Raw genomic sequence first — 20,806 nt, 5'->3', positions numbered from 1 at the left:
TCTAAGATGTGTTTGCCTAACTGTGGTGTAACATGGTGTAACACGTGTAACATTACTGCTTTGGGACAGTTCAGCTGTTAAAACACTCTGGCTGGAAGCAATATCCCTCATGTCAGAGTTTTTCTATGTTAATTTCCCAATATGCTTGTCTGCTGGGCCAAAGACTAGACAATAATGTGGGAGTCACTGGTAACCGGCTCTGGACTTTGGGTTGCTTATGCACTAAAAGATGGATTCTTTTAAATTGGAAGGAGCCTAAAACTGGTTGCTTCTCTAAGGACTCATGGCTGGAGGAATATCTGGATCTGCTGAACATGGAGCGGGCAGCCTGCCTATTAAAGGACTTTGATAAGAGATAAGAGACTAGAGGACCACTGGGACACTGTGCAAGTTATTTGTCAGATCGTGCTGTATATAATAATTGTTTTGTCTTGAGTTGACTGTGAGTGCTCTCTCTCTCTCTCTCTCTCTCTCTCTCTCTCTCTCTCTCTCTCTCTCTCTCTCTCTTCTCTCTCTCTCTTCTCTTTTGTATATGCACATAGGACATGTGGGGTTCTGTGCCACTTCTGAGAAGATCCTTGCAGGTCTGCCACCATCTACAACTGTGCTGTGTGCAGATATCACTGACTACTGCAATGTCGGGTACATGGGGGTTGGGTAAGTAACCTCGTTTTGCATTTGACTGATTGACATATTATGGAAAGCATCATCTACCAAATTTGCACTTCATCAAGCTGTCAGGTCATTTAGTTCATTAGTATTGTAAGTTGAGACATATGGCCCATCAGTTACTGCAAGCTACCTTATGTTAGTCACAGACAGTGTGAAATCATCTGAGCCAGAGTGCTGAAGGGAAATACAGCCACTCACACCATATTTCCATTCAAGTAAGAAAGGATAAAAGAAAAAGTGGCACCTGCTTTTATTTAAAATAAAAGGCACAATTTCTCATATCTTCCAAATGTTTGGAAATGTCAAAGGATGATGAAAAGGATGTCATCTTTTTGGGAAAAGGTCTGTATGACATCTGTTAAAGGGGGGATGCATCTTACGCTTGAAGTACGAACTGCTATCTACAGTTTGTTTGGCCAACTGCTTGCTGTTGCTGGCAAAGCACTGATAGGCTGACGCTCAATGGGAAAGTACAGACTGAAGATCTGACTGGAAATGATGCTGGGAACATGAGGTTTATTGGAGCAGGTAGGCTTCCATGAAGTTGTTTTGCTACTCTGAAGTTGTGATGAGCTTAGGTTTCCCCTTACATAAGTGTAGTAAACACCTCTACTCAGACTCTCCCCGCCTCTTCCTTTCTCTCTCACACAAACACGCATATAAGACAGCAACCATAATTGTATATTTGTGTGCTGACAGGTCAGCCCTGCCAGTGTGAACTCAACACTTCTCACTTCATTACAGGTTTTCATCTTCACCATGGCCTATCGGTGTGACTGACTCACAAGGCTAAATGAAGGGTTAGGTTATTAAACCACTGTAAACAGCCACAACCACTGCCTCAGCAACACAACATTGCCGATTTCCAATATCTGAACGTGTTTATTAGATGAGGTTTTCATATCTCCATAATATGCTAAGAGATATGAGAAATATTTACTTTTAACTGTATACAACGACACTAACGAATTAACAACCCCCTCATTTGACCAAACAAGAACAAAAAAAATACACACAGATAAAAACAAGTTTAAGTTTGAAAAATCAATTGACTTTGAAAGCACTAGGTGCACTTGAGGGAGGTGATCATAAGTGTGTGTCATTGCTTATGTCTTGGGTGTCACAAGAGCAGACTCTCCAGGACGGAGCTGGAGCCAACCAGTCTGGCGAGGGAGGAATGCGGAGACAACAAGGGGCTGCTGCCGCACGGAGTGCTGAAGATGACAGCGTTTCTTCCTGTCAAACTCAGCTGGTATGACATGCAGTATCAGACTGCAATAAACCTCAAAAGCATAACAAATTAATACTAACTGCACCTGTGAGGCTATGAAGCTATCTAAATGCCATGATAGAAAATGTTTCACCTAATAGAGGACACACATTGCCAGGAAAATTTACATTGCAACCGTTGAGTTAGGCTGAAAGCGTGAAATCAGACGGCCTGGTGACATGGTGCTATTGGCCGCAGGGGGGGCTCGAAACCCCTCAGGATGGCAGTATGCTTCTATTGTCTAAATTCAGAAATTCATATGTCTACTGTGGTAAGCCTCCAGAGTCTGTTGCGATGTCATCTCCTGTGCATCACTTTGACAACAAATGTGACAGTGATGTAAAAATTGACCTTTTTTACTGAATTTTGAGGGTTGAAAGAAGTTGAAAGGTAACAAACTAAAACAAGGTGTATAATCGCTGATGCCTTTAAAATTAGCCAATTATGTATTATTATTATTAAGACAATTAGACCAAGGTTAAGTGGTGGCTATAATGGTTTCTTATGTGTGATAATCAATAATACACCTACATAATTCATTTTTAGCTCATTCATACAGTGAAGGTATGACCATACTATTTCATCATCATACAAATGGCTGTCATACAAATAAAGGACTTTCGGCAGGTTGTAACTTAAAAAAAATGCCTGTGGGGTCATGTAAGACACAACAGTGTAACATTTAAATATTACATATGTTACACTGTTACCCACATTTTTATATACACCCCCTGGCCACTTTATTAGGTACACCGATACAATATAATACAATCCAGTGCAACCGTCGTATCTTTAAAATACCTCACTTGCATTTGATTTTACAAATACCTAATAAAGTGACCAATGAGTGTATATTAAAATAATGTGTTTATACTGTAATGCATTTTCTCAAAAAAAAACAACCCAAAAACAAAACAAACAAACCACTGTACATCTGTGACACTGCGCTCAAACAATCATGTCTTACTAGAAGACAGGTTTTTTCTTTAACAAAGTTCAGCTGCCATAACCGCACTATGTCTGGCTGCATGCATAATACTAGAGGGGGGTGGCCTTTAAAAACACTGAATCACCCATTCCAGTCATAGAATAATGGAGGGAAAAAATGGATGCAGAAGGGGAAAAAAATCATCGTCTGATTGCCAAGGGGAGAGGGCATGTGCCAGTGTGCCATTCCTGTAATCATGTGGGTTAGCAGGGCTTTGATTATAAAGACACACCCAGTGCTTCTGGAGCTCACAGAGTGCTGGGCATGACTGTGCATTAAACTGCATCAAATGCTATTGGGGAAGTGTTTGAAGTCTCCTGCACTATAATAATGAGGGGCCCTTCCAGAAAATGCAAAACCACTGCGAAGCACTGAACAATGTCTTGCTGGTGTGTAATCTGTCCTCACATGGCTTCTTGGCACAACAGGCCCCGAGAGAGAGAGAATTGGAGAACAAGAGCGCCCCAATAAAGACTGCTTCTGGAGGGCTGCAACATGGGCCATTTATTTCCCCCAAACTGAAGAGGAAATCATGACAGGGGAGGGGCCCAGAGGACTTGTGTCTTCTCGTTTTACATCTCAATATTTGCAAGGGTGAGAAGAAGTGCTGAGAGAGCCAAAATACACAGAAACATGTTGGAACCATGTCAGATGGTATTAAAGACAAACATGTATCGGAAAATAATATCAATTTCAACAGAATGCAACTTGGGTGGGGGTCTGCGGTGAACTCTGGCCTTGCTAACAGCTGCCGTTACCTTGAACCAGATGTTCTGATATTAGGTTTGGGTCAAGGGAGAGGCATGGGGAGGAATGTTATGATGTGATGATGGATTGAAAGAGATTAAAAGCAACGTGAATTTGAAACCTTGAATCTTCTGTGAATTTAACAAGACTTGAGTGATGGGCATGTCACTGCGAACATACAGAGGAATCAGATCAATGACAGAGAGCGAGGATGGGGAGAAAATGATAGATCAGATTGTAGAGAGAGTTAAGGAAGACGAGGAAACAAAGGGAACAAAAATAGGTCATGAGCCTTTTTTCACAGAGAAGGTTCAATGAGTGTATGACGATGTGTTCAGTAGACCATGGGTGTCATTGTTCAGAGGCTGTATGTACATATACATCACTGCTAAGGAACAGAATTACATTACATTATATATGTGCATATAGTCAACTCCCAGTCCTCTCTTTAAGCTCACTTTCTATCACTTGCCTATTTGTGCGCCCTATTCAGTTTTAAAAATTCAGCTGAATGACATTTAAACACCACCGCCCCCCCTCCCCTCCGCCAGTTATGTGGTTACTCAGTACACAAATCTACTTTATTCAAATGACAAAAACACACAAATAGACCACTGTGGTTGACTTTGTACACAGAGAGGTACGCACCTTGCCTGCTACCAAGTCCTACTCTAGAATCACAGCAAGGTAATGGCTCTAAAGTGCCGGACTGCAACCAAGAGCCAGACCACCCCCCACCCCACACACACATTTACTGAAAGCTGATCAGGCTCATGAATCTTTAACACTGGCAGTCACTTCAAGATGTCGCAGGATGGGAAGGGGAGGGGTTTTCTGTATAATAAGCACAGAACGCTCTGGCTGTCAGAGAGGAGGAGAGCTTGAATCAAGAAGAGGGAAGAGAGACAGAGTCAGGGGATGGCAAAATTGATTAACTGGTATAAATAAGCACCTCTCCACAACAATCTAGTCAACAATTCATCTGTGGCTGAGAGCACTGCCTGAGGGGGGATTCAGATGTCACTGTGGAAACCAGATTATTGAATAAGGTTAAATACGGGGACATTCTGAGCTAATATCCATGTATGGTCTGTATCAGGGTCAATCAAGGTATTTTTAATTGATTATTATTGATCGATATTGCCACATATCCATTTGTAATTCTTTGTCTATTGTAACCCATTGTGCTCTGGGTATCTTAGCTGTAACAATACCTCATTGTGTTCTGTTAAAAACACTGGGAAAAAAGTGAACTGCACAGACAACGAGTCAGCAGTTTCAATGAATTATGCCACACTGACAGTGCATAGCCGCTTTAAGCAAATAAATTAATTCTAAAAATAGAATTTTCAGGTGTACTATGCCTCTACAATATTACTGTTGACATCATAACATCTGTATTATGTTCACAACACAACAGATATTATACGAAACACTGCAGGACACTATAGGAAATTTAATTAGCGTCACCATTTATTACTGCAGGTCAACTTTAAGCTACATGTACACTGTGTTAGGTTTTTTATGTAGCAAAATATAAATATTGGATGGAGACTCTGAACACACATGCTACATTAGATGACCCATATTGAGGGCAGGAAGGAAAAAAGCATACAGCACTTCACCACAAAAAAGTTGCAAATATTCTCATAAAATGGCACATTAGTAAAAAAGAAAGTCCGGCAATTTAAGTCATGTCAGCTAATGCAAACTATTAGTTTGAGGAAAGAACTGCTGGCAATACAGGAATCGTAAAAGACACATTCTAGCCAACACCATCTGAACTATAACCTGTAAAGTAACAGAACCTCGCAGAAGGAATGGTGGTTTTAAGAGTGAAGCTTTTTTCCACACAAGATGGATGAATACTGCAGACCAACGGGACTATTGGATACAGCCCTCACTTTTACAAAACGGCTGGATCTGGACACTACCAGGCGCAAAAAAAAAAAGAAAGTCAAGCAAGATCTGTGTGGAAATGGGGGAAAGAATTCAGCAGTGGCGATATCACAGTATATCTGTACAAGTCAAGGGGCCCCTTTAACTGAAACAATGTTCAAAACTGAATTCTGACATCTGACAAAAAAAAGCTCTCACTATACGGCTCATCTGGAAAAATGGCTGGAGGTTTTTTTATAACAAAACCACCATCAACACTCTTCCTTTATAACAAGAGAAATTATCTAAGAAACACAAGCCAATAAAACAAATACTGCAGGAGTGGGACGTTTTGACACGTGGGATTGTTTTCACTGATGCACAAAAGGCCAAGTCTAATCTTTAAAGAAATACTGTATAATTGGTCATTTTTGTGTTTGGACTGGAGAATCTATTTGCCACATTGCACAGTGGAGTTGCGTAAAAGGAGAGTTGGCTGTGGCTATGCTTCTCACCTTGGTTTCAGTCCAGAGAGTCCCTCAGGCCATTGCTGCAAGACGATAATGCTAGGAAACCTTTGAGCATCATCCACTTCTCCCTGCTGAAAGAAATAACAGTAAAATTGTGATTTACATAGTGTGAATCAGCACAACTCACATCACAAAGGTAGAACAGTGTGAGGTGTAAGGTAATGCTTCAAGATTGTGGCTGCAATGTACGGTGCAACTTTTGTACTGCCATAGGTACATGTAACAAGTGAAGATGTAATAATATATTTAGGGATTAAACTAACAATTATTTTCATTATGGATTAATCTACTGATTTTTTTATTTTTTTTTTGCTTAAACGTTTGTTCAAGGCAATTTTGATTTTTTTTATTTGTGTTGCTTTTATTCAATGTTATGGCATAACATTGCTTTAAAAGGCCACATTTTGAAAACAATAACACCTCACAAAAATAGCATTCCTTTCAAACAGACCCTCAACAGAGGACAAGGACAGCTCCTGTGGAAATCTCATCAGAAAAACCAAGAGAAATCCTTTAAAGACATACACAAAGAGGGGTACTGATACAAGGCTGCTTAGGTGTGCTGAGGTTTCCTGATTGGGCAAAAAGGATTTAACCTCATGCTGTCCATGTTTTATCATTAAATGCACAAAAATACTCTTAGCCCCTACATATAAAAAAAGTAATGCTTTACTACAGCATGCATATTACAAATCATACTGCGAGTTCTCACAGCCAAGTCCCACTGAGTAAACTCATGACTCATGAGTTTTAATACACAGTTGAAAACAGCTAATTAGAAAGAAAACAGCTACTTCAACGCTGCTGTACTTGTGTGTCTGTGTGTGTGTGTGTGTGTGTGTGTGAGAGTGCGTGCGTGCATGCGTGCGTATGATCAGTCTAACCCTCAAGTACATGCACCAGAATGTCAAAACCCTTTTCAGCCAGCAAAATGCAGCAATTTTAAAACAGCCACAGCCATTCGGTTAACTGTTAATGTGTTTCTAACACACAACAACTCATCTTACATAGTGCTAACCGTTTGCATTAAGTTAGCATGGAGCTGCAAGTTAAGTGTCTACAGGGTCTTTTCATCTCCTTGGGGACCTCAAAGCCTATTACATGGTGGAGCACACTGTGCCTTTTTAATCACGGCACACAATTAATTAGACAGGAGAAAAGTTTCAATTTTAAATCATATTCCCATTTGGATAATTATAAAATGCAACTGGTAACTCAGAAAAAGGACTCTGCTAGGCTATTTGGCTTTGCTGAAAAAAAAGATGCTCCCAATGAAAGGTTTCTGTGGAAGAGCTCATCTTTTACTGTGTGTAGCCCAACAAAGGGAGAACCAGTCAGCCAGCCTCCTCTTGGCCTGGGTGATTTCTCCCAAATACGTGCCAAGTGAGCCAGCTGAGGAATGCACTCACATGATGTCATGTGCTGACATAACTGCAGAGTAAACCGACTCCCCTTTTGAACCCTGCACAAGTCCGTAGCTTGAAGCCATGTGGAAAGGTGATATTCAGTACTCTGAATTACAGTGCACAACACATTCAAACAGCTGAAATCTGTGATGAGTGAGGGAAGGTGACCAAATTCCCTGTTTTAACATAAAATCTTAACAAAAACTCCTCTTTTGCATCTGTGTAGGACTTCAATTCAAGTATATTAAAAGCATAAATAGCTGTTATGACTTGAATGCTACAGTCAAGCACCTTTTGAATGAAATTTTGTAACTCATATTTCTCAACTCCACCTTCCTCTTTTCCCTTTCCCTTTCCTGCGTGGCTCTTAGTTCTCATCCTCTGGAGGAATTTCCTCTGAGCTTTAATGCTGTCACATGCTCAGTCTCAGTCCGGCCCTTGATCTGTGGACTGAGTGACAGAATAAGGCAGAGTGTGAAAACACTCTATTGGACTAGTTTAACAGTAATCATATTTTATTTATTTATTTTTTTTTTTAAATCTCCACACTGGTTCAAAACACTTCCAAGTGATACATTTCTTTTACAGTGTGATGAGTCTTTCCTTTATTATAAATGTAAGTCAACTGCTAAGAAGATCCATTTAAAAACAGTGATTTACTCTCAGAAAATCAATCAGCTCTACAACAGGAAGAAATTAATCATAGCTAGTTGTTGTCGACACAGAAATATATAGTTTTACAAGCAATACTGTAGCATCTGTACATCCAGTTACATCCATCACTTTAAATGAGTCCTGTCATCCAGGACCCTGGTGTGGTAGCCTGTGCCATCAATTCAGATATATTTATATGCAAGTTTAATGCCCCATGTGAGTCAGTACTGGTAATATTCACTTTACCACCTCTTGTTTAGACCAGACCTGTGATATTAGGGGTGGGGACCTGCTGGTGACATTAGGTGTGTGATCCAAGACCAGTGGCAAGTCACACCAGAAGTATGCACGCATATACTGTATGCCTGCAAGCATGTGTATCAATCATCTAGACACACTCAAGCAGAAGACGACCTCAGGAAAAAGGATGTGCCCCTTTAGAGGAGCTTTCTATCTCTGAAGGGCTATTCTACATGGCAAAGAAGTGTTGGATGACACATGGTGTAACCTAAACAAAAACACGCAACCCTGCCAAGACTGCCACTGAGCTTTAGCAGCAACATTAACAGAGTTTCATGTTACCCTGAATACTGGATAGATAGAGGACGCCAGAGAAATATACACACAAAAGAGATTAAAACTAACACATAAATTCCTCACACCTTTTCCAAAACCTGACACAGGATCATGGGAGTTATCTTATTTGCCCAATACACTCACAGCCCAACCATCTGTTGGCATTTAAAGGAATTTAAAGCGAGGTCAAAGATCATCAGGTTAAAAGTTCAAGCTCCACTTAAACAGACTGTAACCAATTAAACCATAACTGGTAATAGACAGTTTCATTGCGCAGAGAGAAACCTTACCTTATCCTTAATGTGACAAAACAAAATGAAACAAACGTGTGTGAACTGAAACCGAGCAGCAAACACCATAAGCTGAGTGACTGAATTACTACAACTGATTTCAACTCCAAGTTCATACATCCTAGGGAGTGGTTCACTGTCATCAAAACAAAAGCTATTTCTTTTGACAGAACCAGATTGATAATGGGAGGTGAGCAGAAATGCAGCCTACAGCCAAGCTTGGGAGTAGCCTAGTTGTAATCCCTTCTTTCTTCCAGAGTTGGCAATGGACTCCTTCTGAGTGAAAAGCTTTGTCACCCAGGCTGGCCTAACAATGCTAATGAGCCGGCTAATCAGGTTCAGATAGGACAAAAGGGTAGATAGTTCATGTGCTAGAAATTGACCATAATGGCCAGGTCACAGAAGGGCTAAACACCAATGGAGCCCCTACTGGGTGCCTTTTGAATGGCCGACTAATAGCCTTCAATTCAATAAGTATCTAGGCTGATGTCCACCCTAATGAAAGCACCTGGCCTTTTAGCTCTAGTCAACGGCAAGGTTTGGTCAAGATCTTCTTCCTAACCAGTAATCAATGGATTTGGTCCAACTACGGGGGGCTGCAAAGGAGAAACTGCGAGGTACGGTGAACCACACAATCAGATTATCCAGCAAAACAAAGATTTCCTCATATGCATAAATCACAGGGTGGCAAAAGTATATGTTTCGCCACAAACAGGGCTTGTGACAGCTTAAAGTATTGTTTTATAAGCTCATAGCAGCAGGTTTAGACCTGACCCTGGGACTTGGGAGAATCTAAAACTTTACTGCCTCAGTTATGTGTTGGGATGTCGAAAACAAGGCACTTGATGGGTATCAATAAAGTCAGTGAAAATGCTTAATGTCAAACATTACAGGAATGTGGTTGTACTGGATTTCTCCGGGGAGACGTTTAACTGTGCAGCTGTAAAGCACAACACAACTGAAAAACTAAGTTGATTTGTTCAAATGTTACTAGCCAATCAATCGATCACCATTGTTTTTGTGGTTGGTGAGTGAAGTTGATTCACTTGGCTGATGGCTGGTGCTAATTTTGTGCCCTGCTCACTGTCCCTGGAATATGACAGCGTCATCAGAGCATGAGGATTTCCATGTTTAACCCAAACAGTGTATGCACAAAAGGTACACAACTGGTCTTTCAGCTTCTGAACTGAATTGAACCTAGGCTACACCTTTTGAACATATTTCAATAACACGTAAATAAATAAAGCAAATTCACAAAAATAGTTTAATAGTTTTAATCAGAGTATATTTAGGATAAGCAAGAAGTGAGCTGTAGTAAACAGAATTTTATTTTTCAATTTTACTTAACTTTCACCATTATTTTAAAAAGAAGCATGATGCCAAAAGCTGTAAAGATTTGTACTGTTATAACAGAAAATCCTTTAGTCTTGGGGACATCAGCATATACAGAGATCCTCACATAAAACTCTTACTTAATACACTTTGGCACTGTGCCAACAGATTTCAACGGGCTGCTCTAATGCAGATGCAACCCTGTGCCAGGTGCCCTTACATCTGTTGCTCAAACAGCAACAGCCAGCTCCTTCAGCTGTGACCTCAGGGACAGTAAGCACAAATGTGTAAGTAACGTAATGAGACTGATAAGACGTGTTGTAAAAGGTGAATCATAATGACAAGAGAAGGTAAGTGTGTGTGTAGCTCAAACAGTCTTGTGTCCTTTTGTGTGTCAGAAAGAACAATTTGTATGTACAGCAGATTGTATCATGCTTATAAGATGATTTGGAACTCATCTTGTGACTGTTCTGCATTTCAACTGCATATCTATTATGTCTTTGTATGTGTGTGTGTGTGTGTGTCCACCATCTTTTATTGCCTGTCACGGTTTGTAAGGAATTAGTTCCCGTGGAGGCCTGAGGCTGTACAGTGGAAGGAGACTCAGGATAAGGAGGTGCCATGTTACAACGGAGGGGAGGGGAAGAGATCAGCTGACACAACTATGTCACTTTATCAGCCAAAGACTTGAGACAATGTGACAGGCCAACGTTCAGACGCACAACAAACGCACAGACACTGTCTGATGGATCTGCAAAACGCAACTAAACAAAAAGTAGTTCAATTTGGATTTGAATTAAGAAGAGGAGAGTGGATAGGACAGAGGAAGAGGCTCAGAGTGTTTGTCTGCTCCATTGAATCAACGTGTGAGCAGGGTAATAATCTGTGGAGCACGTTTAGGGGGATGCCTTTAAACCCCAGCATTACCTGATTAAGAGTGCTGCTGCTCTGACAGTGGAACATGTAATTGGACCAGACAGAGCAAAGAGCAAAGTGAAGCAGCCTTCTCTCCCTCCCTCTCAGTCATTCTCTCCGTTTACAGTCCCCAGCTGAAACACTCAGTGACAGCCAGGTCAGGTAGACCCTACAACTATGGCTATTTAACCTTTATTTTAGCTATTTAGTGGGGCCAGTCACAGACAAATAGTCACTAATAGGAGCTAAAATGTTTTTTCGTGTTGAGTTTGCTGTGAAATAACGGATTACAGCAGCACCCGTGTTTGAAGTAAATCTGTTGAGATGTCTCCAGTATAACATTTGGGAATAAAGACAGTGTTTGCCACCTCGTACCCTCGCTAATAAAAACCATGCTGAGAACTACCAACATAATATTATACAAATGATTAATTCATGGTGACAAGAACACTCCTCCATTTCCATCTAAACAAGCTACTGAATGATGAAACAGGACAATGGTCTTCATTTCACGCACAGTGGTGGCATCTTTCCGGCCATGTGCATTTATTACATGATGGTACAGCAACCAAAATATACAGTACATAGAAAGCTATCAAATTTAAGCAGTTTTCCGTGTTCACCGTGACTCAAAGTGTCGCAATTAGTGTAAGGCAAACATTCAGTTTTTAAGTATGTCCATGTCTTGACAAGGGGAGTGAACAATACCGTGACATCTGAGGTGAATTAATTCCTTCATCTCCTGTCATCACTTCTATTAATGGTCAAACAACTCCACCCCTACATTGAGCTCTTAAGGGAAGTTATTGTCTGTCGGCTTCTGTAGCAGCAGCATTGGTGGAACATCGTGGCTCTGCCTCTCCTGTGTAATCTCCTCTCCAATGAGGGCCTTTGTTTTGCACTTCACAGCCAGATGAGATGGGAGGCGGTTTTGTTTTGATGGCCCACATCTTCAGGTGCCAAAACCACAAACCTCTGGAGTAAAGGTATGAATGGGAGCGCTTCGACATGCAAATAAACACAGGCACACTTGCATATTCCATGTGGGATGAATACAGGTGTGTGTGGAGGGGTGTAATTAAATTATGTAGAATTTCAGTGCCTGCATATATGAATTACAAACATAATCGCTAAACACACAAAACCAAAAGGAAAGGAAAACGCTTAAAAGAAATGGCCTTTACTTACTAACATAGTCACCATCATTACCCATTTGATTCAAAAGAGTTGGCCTTTTAGTGTGGTGGCAGTGGTGGGAGGCTGCACTCACGACATGATCTTCATTTCTAAAACATATGTAGTGCATGTTTATGACCAAGAATGGTTTCCTTCTCCTCTACTCCACATTAAAAAAAAGGACATGCCTGCCTTATTTTATCTAAATTACTATCAATCAACTGATCCCCCAAAAACTAAAAACCAAGAATACATTTATCATACTAGCAAGTAGCATCTCCTAAGCCGAAGCGCGACATTGCCTTTGTTTCCAATTCACGCTTTAAAACTCTACTGCTATCCAAAAGCACATGAAAGAGTCATACTGTTGCATTCAGGTAACATATTCCTTCATTACAAATCAACACAGCAGGTGCAGTGTGTTTTTCTCAGCTGGCCATCCTTGCAATATAAACACTGAACCTTCATGCTTGTATAATGTAAGCATATAAAACATATCATTTATTAAAATACAACCTGGATTCTGTACAAATGAATATGGAGCCCTGGCAGTATGATGTGTGTATTTTACCTTTGTGACATTTTCCTTTACATTTCTCTTGTTTGTTCCGCATGTTTGATAGCTGTATGATGTGAGAAGGTTTGGACATTTTCTACACACAATCAAATTCTCCCTGGTGAGATCAGAACTATCCCAATCAAACAATAACCCATCTGGTGTCGAATGCTAATCACCATCTCTCTCAGTTTCACATTTATGATGACAAAATTCATACTTTTCATTTTAAATCTTGTCAAATTAGGGGAAATAATTGGTACACTCTGTTCTATGTCACTGTACAATACTTAATGAAGAGCTGATTCACATGCACACCAGCTACTCATATTGGTCGTTTCACTCACCATTTATGGTTCACTGTGGGAGTTAACGGAGCGTGATACGAGGCTCACGAACCTGTGCAACATTTTATGTTCTCAACGATTAATAAAAGGAAAACAAGTAGTTCAGCTGATGGGATGGTGCTTAATCTAGTCATAATAACCTACAGTACCCAAACTGTACAGTATGGATGGAAAACACAGGTCAGCTAAGGAGATTCCCTTCCCTAATGAAAACAGTAAAGATAAAGCAAGCAAAACCATATTATAGGTCACTGAAGGAACACTGCTGAGTCAGCAGAGAGCGAGAGACAGAGAGAGAATGAGAGAAAGAAATCATGCTGGTCAGAGTTTGACCCTCACAATGTGTACAGAAATGAAAAGCCTGAAACTGAATCCCCACATTCCTCTGGGTTTATGACAAGCGAGTGAGAAATGCTGCTGCTCTGCACGTCATTCCATGCTACCCTAGCCTCGGCCTGCGATGGTGGTGAACGAGCGCCGTTTACCTCCATTCCAGAACAAGACTATATGCTCGATTTTCTCAGGTCCGATTCGCGCTGCATATTTTTGGACCACCCACCCAACATTCAGCAGGCGGCTAGCTCAATCCAAGTTTTCTCTCCCTCCCTCGGTGCCAAGGATTCCACCCTGGGCAGTGGGAAAGGTGCCAACCACATGATAGCACCCTGTGCAACAAACACATTGTGGCAGAGGGGAATGCAATTCACTCCCACAAATTAAGACTTCAAAGCACACACGTTTATGTACAGCTCCATCCTGTCATGCATCAATTTACAGATACGATCTTTATCTTTATGATCTACCTTTATCATTCTTTGAAGAGGGGGGTTTTATGCCTTGCTTTCCATAAAAAACTTTATAAGCTTTATGTTTAAATAACCACTTTTTAAATAACATATTTTATCACCATCATCAGATCAGTGATGACTGGAGCAAAGGAAGCCTTCCTGCTCTAAAATGAAAATGAGGGTCTTACAGTACATTCAAAACAGTATAAATTATTAGATCTATACTGTACAGCAAAGCAGTAGCCTCACAACACAAGGGGAAACAGCTGCAGAAGCATTGTCACAGTCATGTGACCTCTATTCATGCCAAACTGGCTGAGGGCACCTTCTCAGCGATGAGCAGTAGACACCACAATATCATTTAGCTTGGGAGATCAATATGCACTTTGCAGTAGCTGACCTACATAAGTGGAAGTGTGCAGACTGTTGAGATCACTGGATTGCCTGTGAGCCTCAAGATCCTTGGAGCCCCAGGTGGAGTCTCCATGGGAGTAGAGCATGCGGAAGCCTATGGTGTGATGTTACAAATCTCAGTTTTTAAAACATTACAGGTTCAAATAACTCTAAAATAACTAGCTGTATCATTCTAACACTAACTGACACAGGGAATTACCCCACCTGGCGTAATGGTTACATACAAGTCAAGGACACTTTAACGGTGCATTTTGTTTGCCAACATAGAGCTCAAATGTTCCTGAATGTTACCGTTGAAGAGGCATACTCAATGGTCTATCATCACAGATTGGACCTCTAGATAGCCTAACACTAGGCAGGCAAACTAAAAGTGCAGGCTATCCAAGAGCAAAATTGGGCTCCATTACTGGGCTCAATTTTATCAGAAAACAACTGCTCCTGTTGATCCACCGCAAACCCAGTAATTCTGCTTATATGTGACAGCACATCTCTTCATTGTTGAATCTTCAACTCTTTAATGACAAGCACTGTGCTTTCTGAATAACACAGTAACCAGGCAAACCAAAAAAGATCCTGTACAGGCTGTTGTTAACAAGACAGGACCTACTCTCAGCAGATAGATGGGCTGGCTGATTTGAGGTCAGCTAAACAACACAATAACAACATGCCTTGAAGCAGAGAGGGAGTAAATACTCCCGTCCCGCTCCTCCTCTTCCATGTCAAAGCCCTCTCCGCTTTCCATCAACCATCTCTGCCTCGCTTTAGACGTCTCTCCTCTGCCGTTTTCACCCCCTCCTCTCTCCCTCTGCTGTAAAAACCTGGCCATTTCCCCACAGCTCATCCCTCACGCCCACCCAGGACCTGTCACACTGCTGTTTCCATGACAACACAAACGCAGAGACAGCAGGGTGAGATGCCCAGTGAGACAAGGCAAACAGATACCAGGGGGAGCGGTGCATCATGTCAAGAATACACTGTGGACCTTATACAGCATGTGATGGACAGATAACACAATGTAGTCCGACCTGTTACATCTAAACCTGAGTGGGAGCCGCATGGTTTCCTGTGTGTTTGTTTGACTTGTCTCATGGCTCAGCAAAAAGTCTGTCTTCTAATCTGGTCTAAATCATTTAAGGTTATCTGTTAAAAAAAACGTCAAGTGCTCATAATTCCTGTGTTCTTTAACTGATCTGGTCAGAGTAGTCCTTATAGTTTCTCCTAACGTCAGATCTTTGAACGAACTGTGCAGATTTGAGAAAGGGCAGTAATACTTTATAACATCCTTACCAAAGCCCAGATTCCTGCCAGCCTCTCCGTACTGGATGCTGTCATTTGACACTGCTTTTAAAAAGGAGCCCAGGAGTACACATTAAAGAGCCTGTGTGAGACAGAGGGGTATGGTGTTGTTCAGAAGCTGCCTGTACTAAGCGGTTGAGACAGGGATGTCATTTTCCAGCCTGGGTCAAATGAGTCAACTTAATGTTGTTAGCATAGAGAAGTGTGGAAACGGGGGAACAGTGTAGTTAACTACTAAAATGTGACATATGTCTAAAGGGGGGACTTATGACAATTTATATAATACCCCTTAGATTGCTTAGGAATCACCTTTAGCTTTAACAAAATACACAAGATTTCTCCGACATGGTGCCTCTTAGAGTGAGGTTTGAATTGTAAATTACTATGTTACTAAAAATAAAGAGGCCCTGTAATGACTTGGGGTGAACCTAATGATTATTTTCATTATTAATAAATCTGTTGACATATTCAAATATCTTGTGTTGACCAACCAACAGTCAAAAACATCAAACATATTCAATTTACTATGACGGAAAACAGGCAAATATTAAATATTGGAAGCTGCATCCAATCGCTTATGAAAAAAATATTGTCCATTAATTTTCTATAGATAGACGATTTGATTAACTGATAAATCATTTCAGCTCTAAATGAGTTTAAAAGCCTAGAGGTGAATTTTGCTGCTGTGTTCTAAATTCTTGTAAAACTGATTATGATTTCAATGGTGCTTTGGTTATAAGCCAGAAATAAGTTCAGTTGTTAAGATAAGCTTAATGCCCTAATAACAACGGACCAGAATTACCTGGGGACACCATGTGATTTAGGTATTCAACCCAACATCTGTATGTCACACAGTGCATTCACTTGGGGTACACAAACTTGGCATTTCGCTTGAAATCACTGACCAAATCTTATAGATCATCCTCGTGTACAACTGACACATAAGGCTGTGTAACTAGATGAAACTTCTATGTTCAAAAATCAAGTATCAATCAGTATTAACCTCAAGTATAATTCTTAGTACAGCATCCCCCCAACAATTCTATTAAAATGCAATTTAAATAACCAAATGTAATTCTAGTAAGCAGACAACCTCAGTAATTATTATACATTTTCACCCTGTTCTATTGTTTGTGTTTTTAGATGTATTTGTAACATGTAAAATAGGTTATATTAGGTCAACAATGACCGACAGCAACCCAAAAACTGGCAGCGTATGCTAGAGAACAAGGGTCAAACGATTACAGTATCACTCAGGTGACGCAACAAAGCAACCTATCACAGGGCAAAAGTCAGTGATTACAAGCTGAGAGTTTGTACTGGAAAATACTGCTTTGTTTTACAGAATTATGAACACACATTCAACATAGGATGGACAACCAAAAAGAGCCAAACACCAACACAGAAAGACGGGTTTGTGTGAAGCAAATTACAGGGCTGAGCGGAGCGGAGCCCAGCCTGGGAGAAGACAACAAGCAAGCTATAGAGCAACGGATGGGTAGAGACCTTTTTCTGAATCATGTGACTAGCTGGGCATTACTGTCACACACCTGTTGCTATAGATGTAGTTTACAATGTGTTCAGAGAGAGAATTACTTTAAAGGTAACACCCATTAAACGAACTGTGCCAAGGCAGTGTGAGAAAACCTCCAGTCAGTTATCCTTGTGTAAACATCCACATACTTGCATACACGCGAGCTCGTCTGAATTCCTGGACTGTCATCATCCCAACATAGTCCTTCTTCTGCACTGTTAAGTCGAAATGACATGAAACTAATGTTTCAGTGTACCAGCCAAATGCAAAAGCCCTGTTATAGGCTCCTTAATACAGACTACTAGGCTTCAACCTTAAGAAACAAACAAACAACAAAAGCAACAATAGACATTGAAGGAATGCATGATTCCATCTGTACAGGACTGCATTTCTTGTAACTGGAGAGGGCTGTCACAGGCATTGTATGCATGCTCCATGTCCCCATCTAACATCGAAAATAAGGTCAGTTTAAGAGAATTTTTTATTTCTTCACTTGTTCTGACTTTCAAGGACAAACTGTTTGATCGGCCTCTTTACACTAAAATAAATACTTGTAAAGAGCAAGTTTTGTTTCACTGTAGATTAAAATGCCTTAGAGACATAAGGCTACTCTACAGGAAGAGGTTTTTTTTTTAAAGTGGTAAACAGACAACACATGCATGCAGTTCCTTACACTCAATAATTTATATTCCTCTGCCCTTTCCAATGCACTGTTAATAAAAAATATGAACCACATCCAAACCAATGTTTCTGTCAAACGTCCTGTGTGCTTACTCCGCATATGTCAGAGCTGTCTGAAATCCATCACATCACATCTGCACGGGAGCCCTGAAGTTGCAGGTGAACTGCAGCTGGACAACATGTCATGTTAAATCTTCTATGGTGATGTGACCTGAGTACTGTGCACCATCAGGTGGGCAGAGTGAAGCAACAGAAACTGCTCAACTGGTTCCACAGGATGCGTTCCTCCAGCATTACTGAGAGGAGCGTTGACAAGCATTGAAATGGCACAAGCTGTCTGCCTGTATAGTCCTGAATCAGTCAAGCAGGAGAGCCCTTAAAAAAAAAAAAAAAAAAAAAAGGAGAGCAGTATACTCTCAACACTGGCACAACAAAGCAACAGAGAAGCAGCATTCCCCCATACTGCATGGGTGCCTTACATTGTCAGAGTGCATCTTATGTATTCAATTTAAAGTCCCCCCTCTTACATCTAGGCAATGAAGCCCATGTGAATCGCTAGTAATTGGGCTCCATCCTGTTCATTTTAAAACATAATTTTAAGTTACTTGGACAGCATAGCCACAACAAACAGCAAGCACTGTGCACCCCCCAAATCTTGAGTGTAGATAAGAGACATACTCTAGGTTTTTAGCCGAGTCCATGGACAACTTTCTGAAAACGTATCAAATGCTGGAAGCTACTGGTTTTAAGTGACAAACGCTCACATTATAGCTTGGCTGCTAACTAACACATTAGTAGAGCAGCACCTCGACAATACATAGTAACGCCAGGCAAACACAAGATAAACATTAGTTCATCAAAAAAAAAAAAAAAAAAAAAAAAAAATGAGAATGATCCATGCAACCTGAACAAATGCAGAAATGTCGACAACTTACCTAACGTAGCAAGTGGCACAGAGGCATGCCTAACACCACAACAAACAAGGTTAACTGCCCGCTCAAACACATGGTGGTGAGAACTGTCCTGACTCACTCGTATATTCTGACAACGACGTTCAACCAGCCAGACTAGCCTGCAGCTAAAACAGTTAGCATGCTAACTACGTTCCTGCTGTACTGGCGAACTTAGTCCGGTGTTGTATGCACGGTCACCCGCTCACTCAGCACAAAAAAACAATCACATATGAAAGTACTGTGCACGCTAGGTTTTTTTTACTTTTCATCAAATGTATGTGTGGCCGCACAGCCAGCGAATAAAAGCGGCTGACAAACATTGCAAATAAACTCGCTTGCAAGCTCGCTGTCTGAGCCGTCTAATTGAGTTTGCTGCAGAAAACACTATTGACACAGGCAGCGGGCTTAGCCAAGAAGCTAACGCTTGCTAATAAGCTAACGCCGAAGCGAGAGCCTGTGCCAGACAGACACACAACCGAGATTGAAGACCTCACATTGGATAATGGATTTCACAACGAAAACACCACGTCCCGTCTCAACAAGGAACACCAACACGTGTGGCTACTTACGATTTAATACTTTCGGCTGTGTCCTCGCTGTTAAATTCCGTTTATCAGACGCGGCTCTGACCTTCGCGGTAGTGAAACAACATTTCTGCTGGCTAACTGTGCCGCCATGTTACTCCTGCTGTGCAAACCAATGCTGAGTGTTTATCTGGCTGGTAGCTGCTATCCTCCCCCACACCAAACCACATCACGGGGCTCCAGCACTATCAACTCAGTTACCGCCGGGGTTCGTAAAGCAACACCACCACGGCGATTTACCTGTTAGGGTGACATGGTACTTGCTGTATGTTTGAATAGTATAATTTAATCTGACAACAGGTAAAAAATAAAAAAATAAAAAAACACACACACACACACACACACCGTGTCACGAATGTCAGTGGCTAGTGTTTTAAATGTATGGTTTAAAAAAGGTGGGCAAACTAAAGTAACCCCCCCCTCCTATCCCAACTCAGGTTTCTCAATATAGGACAAAAAACAAAAAGTGTATTATACATGTTACACCGATACATCTTCACCTGTAGTTATACTGCCTGCCAACATGTATGTACATTAAAGGTCATAAAGATTTATGTCAACCTATAAAATGATGGATTTAAAGCAGTGCGCAGCAAATAATAAAAAAAAAAGGCTGATGAAGGGAATTTGTGTTTGCCTTAATCACGTGTCTGTAAGTTAAATGTCAGACCTACCTAGATGATTTTAAGATGCTACACTGGCTATAACACTTATCACTGGCTGTAACTAGACAGTTAAAATGTGTAATAACAAGGGCATGCTTTTTCAACATTTTATTGGCTACTTCAAGAAATGAACATAATTAATTGAATCACAAGCGGAAAACCAACACTGCGAGCTTTAGAAATGTCACAAATGAGCGTGTCCTACTTATGTAGCTACCTTTGATTTACTGTGAGGTCCACTATCCATGGATCAAACGAGCAAGCAGGCGGGTTCTCGCGGTGAAAACCTGTACAACACCGCCACCCAGCGGCAGAAAGGTCACATAACATGAGTGGAGAACAGAAACTCTATGTGGCCGCCTTCAGCCACACTCCGCCATTTGTGTAGGGTTTTTTTATTCTCGCAGTTGCTCCCGTTTGGCAGGGATACTATTGTCTTTGTTTACCCGAGGACAGGATTTGGTCAGTGCTCCATATATTAAAGAAAAACTATTTAATATGTGCCAGGGTGCTACTTTCCAATCAGGGTTACAGCTACCAATAACAACACTGAG

The 20,806-nt window shown here is 41.0% G+C and overlaps 1 protein-coding gene across 3 annotated transcripts in view; it reads right to left on the bottom strand.

Annotated features, from left to right (window-relative positions):
• ncoa2 (nuclear receptor coactivator 2) overlaps window positions 1–19,767 on the bottom strand; it is a 55,251-nt gene extending 35,484 nt beyond the window's left edge. The window contains exons 1-2 of one of the 3 annotated variants that reach the window (XM_051410300.1): window positions 19,573–19,767; window positions 6,071–6,156 (exon numbers count right to left, since the gene is read on the bottom strand). The gene's annotated coding sequence lies outside the window, so the exon portion shown is untranslated. Of the gene's footprint in view, window positions 1–6,070; window positions 6,157–18,985; window positions 19,500–19,572 lie in introns of those variants that run through there. The other 2 variants (XM_051410302.1, XM_051410301.1) reach the window with 2 other exon arrangements.
• Between the last annotated feature and the right edge of the window lie 1,039 nt (window positions 19,768–20,806).

This window comes from Dicentrarchus labrax, unplaced genomic scaffold, assembly GCF_905237075.1.
Source record: "Dicentrarchus labrax unplaced genomic scaffold, dlabrax2021, whole genome shotgun sequence".
Classification (NCBI taxonomy): domain Eukaryota; kingdom Metazoa; phylum Chordata; class Actinopteri; family Moronidae; genus Dicentrarchus; species Dicentrarchus labrax.
The sequence above is the reverse complement of the archived record's forward strand: the minus strand, read 5'-3'. Positions and strand labels throughout refer to the sequence as shown.